Below are 4,786 nucleotides of genomic sequence, written 5' to 3'. Positions count from 1 at the left end.
TCATATAACTTTTGAATATATACATAGCCAGAGATAAACTCTGCATATTAAATATCTTCCAATATTAAATCTACCAAAAAACATAGCAGAGGTTATATTGATGTTGCAACTGAGAAAACACTCTTTCAAATTATTTAAACAGAAAATTTAAATACTTTACTAAAATTCACATTAAATTCTGAATTTTACATGGGTTTATGTGGCTCTACCATCATGCTGTTGAACTTCTGAGTTATTAATATTTACAAATAACCCATGTTCTTTCAAATGATTCCAATGCTTACAGAAACACATATAAAAGTACATACAATGAAATAAAACTGTGGCAATATAGAAAAATAAAAACTATAATATGACAACGCAATGAAGCCAGAGTTAATGTGAGCACATGAAATGAAATCCTAACATTTTCTCTTCAGCTTTGTCTCTGTGTCTTACTATGCTAATGTAGGTAATAAGTAGTATTGATAGATGGAAGAAGTAAATTAGCACATGAAAAGAACCCTGATTATTATTTGTGCAATTCCTAGAGTCCACTGATACTTACCAACTCTTAACGCTTAGATCTAGGGTATCCAAACACTGCTTCCTTTCCAAGAAGGAAACATACAAAAAAAAAACTAAGGCAGCATACTCTAATTCTTTTTTTCTTTTTTTTCTTTTTTAGATGGAGTCTTGTTCTGTGGTCCAGGCTGGAGGGCAGTGGCATGATCTCGGCTCACTACAAGCTCCGCCTCCCGGGTTCACGCCATTCTCCTGCCTCAGCCTCCCGAGTGGCTGGGACTACAGGCGCCCGCCACCACGCCTGGCTAATTTTTTGTATATTTACTAGAGATGGCCAGTGTTAGCCAAGATGGTCTCGATCTCCTTACCTTGTGATCCGCCCACCTCAGCCTGCCAAAGTGCTGGGATTACTGATGTGAGCCACCGTGCCTGGCCAGCATCCTCTAATTGTTATTCATAGTTTGTAAATTTAGGCCTACATGAATAATAATATAATATTTACTATGATGTTACTATCTACCAACCTTATTTTTCTTTTCTATAAAATAGGAGCCAAAATAATATTTATGTCATATCTTATGAAGTTAAAATAAAATATAACGAATGAGGGGCTTAACAATGAGTGTCATTTTGTAATTACCTTGTACCATTATTAATTGCTGAGACAGAATATGGTATCACTAGTCATCTGTATCTATTGCACAACTTTATTTTGATTCATTCCTTACTAATTTGCATAGATAGGCCTAAATTTTTGATCCACTGCTCAACTCCTGTCTTTAAACCATTGGTTCTCAAACAGAGGTGATTTTGACACCTAGGGAACCTTTGACAACATATGGAGATATTTTTGATTATACAGGGCAACCCTTCATAAGCACAGATTATCTGGCCCCAAATGTCGACAGTGTCAAGTTCGAGAAACTGCACTAGGCTTTTCTGTCTGGTTACTCACCTCTGTGCTTTGCTCTGCCCCCAGTTTTATGGATATTGAATTCCTGATTTCTCACTGCATTAATTGCACTTACAGATATTCTAAATTGATTTGTATATATCTTCCTAGTTTGACCCATTGCTTTTAACTGAATTTTACTGGGCTTTTATAAAGGCCATTTCCATGGAGTTTAGTCATTATCTTCACCAAATTTTTATTTGCTTCAGTCTGGGGAGGAACTCTATATTAAAAAATAAAAACAAACCCAAAAACTAATTTATGAAAGACATTTTATAATGTAATTACTTAAACATTTTTTTTTCTTCTTATACGATCTTTTAAATTCAGTGAGTGACATGTGGTTTTCAGGCTGGGTCAGGAAGTTTGCTTGGATGGGGAAATTCTGTCTGCTGAGACACTAGGGGAGCAAATGCCTATGTGGGCACAGGCTGGTCACTGACCTCCTAGGGTTCCCTGACAATAAATTAGTCCTAGTTGAGGTCGCCATCATCAGAACTTAATTGGTCTCTGGTACTGGTGAATCTCTGCACCACAGAGACTAATCAGTTACAGAACTCAGCTTCTGGGCATAGGCAACCTTTTCTGTTTTTTCAATTTTTTTGTCAGCAAAGTTGAGAAAATGAACACACTCAAACAGCCCATTTCTTAGCTTATCAATATCCGTACCTACTTCTTTCCCTCATCAACATGTATTTTCCACATTTTGTTGGTATTAACCTCTGACACTCATCCACACAAGAAAGTCTACAAAGCCTAAACTAACTTTTAAACATTATTTAAGGTAATAGCTTTGTCTTCCACCAGAAACCTGGAGACATTTTTAAAAGGATTTGAAGAGATATATACCCGAGGGACAGAGAGAAAAATTAGTGCTGACCAGCCTGGGCCTACTTGACTAACACAAAATAGATTAAATTAATAAAAACAAGATGTTCTGCATTTATAAAGATGTTAACTCTTTTTAATGTGTATGACTCATTAATGAGTTTATAATTAGATTTTGAAGGGTTTCATTCTGGACCTTGCAGATTGTACGTATCTTTCTGGTAAATTAGGAAGTATAATTTTTCTATAAAAAAGCTCACTGGAAACCCCTGTAACAAGTAATAAATATTTAAAATTTGCAGAAATGTTTACTCATTCAATAAACACTGACTCCACATTAAGAAATGCTAGAGATAAAGCATTTCTAAAGGCAAATTCTACTGTTTCCTGGTTTTACATTCTAGATTTTAAGACAAAGATGGCTGCCTTGAAATTTTAGTTATGTGAAAGAAATTTCTTAATGATATAACTTTTTCTTACTCTGACTCTGTGAGACTTTTGTTTATATTTTATGAAACTATTTCTATAGCACATGTTATATAAATATATTTGAGAAATCATTTTTAGCTTTCAGAAATTAATTTGCTTAATACATTTTAATTTTAATAAAGCTCCATTCCTCTAGTCCTTTCATATCTGGAATACATTTCCTATACAATATCTTCTATATTATTTAATACTGCCGTTTTCTAAAAGAGAAATTGAAACCTTTTACTCATATATACCAGACTTCCAAAACTGTCTTGGTTTGAAAATCAGTTCTCCAAAATACTTTCTCTAACTTAACTTTATATCTTAGGTGCAAATATAATCCTGATAAATACTATAGTCAGGCATTTTAAAAACTTTATGTTTCCCATATACGCAGCAGAGTATCATCTTCTTGCCCTTTCTCTCACTATGGTATCCTTCAAGAACATTATTAGCTCAAATTCCAAATCCTTAATGAAACAATCATCTATCAATTTCATAATTCACTGTTTTATTCAATAAATATTTAGTGAATGATTTCTGTGTGTCAGGAGTGTACTGGGAGCTTGGAGACAAAGTGGTGGGCTAGATAGGCATCTTTCTTCCTTCATAGAGTGTATATTTTAACCATAGTAGTCACAGTAATGACTTGGTAAAATCTAAATACTATGATAAAAGGAAAAATATTTCTGGATACAAATGGTCAAGAACTAAGGCACAGTTCATTGACTTTGTCCAGTTTGGGGGACCATCATTTATATAGAGTACTTTATTTTCTTAAATTAAGTATGAAAGACTGTTAAATTATTTGTTTTAATAAGGAATCCATCTAAATCATATTTTCATGCATGAAGGGAGAGAATGGTAAATGCAGTTTCTTCTCTGGCTTAACAAAAGGCTTCACAGGTTTTATTAAAGTGTTCATAAAAATGTAAAATATATTTTAAATGTTAACATGGCAACTATTTAGTTCAGAAAAAGAATAAAATAGATGGGAACACTTTCAAGGATTAAAGATTGTATTTTAGAAGACATAGTAACAATGTTTGTAGAGCATTGGCCTTAAAATACATGTTCATTAAACACTAACTTGAAGAGGATTATACATTTTCATATGTCTTCACATTTAAAAGGCAAATAAGATTGATGCTTTTGTTAATATTCTCAATTCACCACTTTATGAAAACTAGTTCCTTGACACAGAATAGTGTCTGCATTTCCATAGCCATAAGAGAGAATTAAACATTTTCTCCATTTTTAGCTTTCTCTTTCTGTCTTCTTTTCCCCTTTGGCTTTAGAAAGCCAAAGGCCTAGAGTTTTATTTGTTAGCTATGAAAGAAAACCCTGACCATAAGAGCTTAACACTAACAATACAAAACCAGAAAAGGGCAGAGAGGAATTTCTAACAAATGAGATATGAGGCATACCATGGTTTGCTTCTATGACTTAGACACATTTCCATATATTTTCCAAGGTCATTTTGTGCTATTATATTTTAGTCACACAGGCAAATGTTAACAAACATAAATTTTGGACATTAGAAATTATTTACTCACATGTTCATTTAGTTCGGCAATTTTGAAAATTCATTTTTGTTTTGTGTAGAAATGAAATACAAGCTTTTACTTCTCTGACTCGCCTATTCCTGTTGATAAGCAGGGTTGTATAATGTTCATAATTACTGTTTGCCACTATGTTGGCTATTTCATAGTAGTTGTTCTGAAAGTCCACAATGAAACAATATTTTACATAGTTACGTACCCTATAATATCATCTTATGTTATTAAGGTGAAAGTTATCATAGACAATAAAGTTTTTTGTAAATATAATATTATAAAATTTATAGTGAATGTATGAAGTGCTCATTTTATATAATGCAATATGACCTGAATTTCTGATATAATGGTAGAAGAAAAAAATGTTTAAATAAGCTAAATCTCCTTTGAATATATTTCTACACTTGAAATATTACTTTGCTCTTAATACAATAGTAAAATTCAAGTCCTGCTATTTTGCATCTCATTTCAAATG

This window comes from Pan paniscus, chromosome 4 (genome assembly GCF_029289425.2).
Source record: "Pan paniscus chromosome 4, NHGRI_mPanPan1-v2.0_pri, whole genome shotgun sequence".
NCBI lineage: Eukaryota > Metazoa > Chordata > Mammalia > Primates > Hominidae > Pan > Pan paniscus.
The sequence above is the reverse complement of the archived record's forward strand: the minus strand, read 5'-3'. Positions refer to the sequence as shown.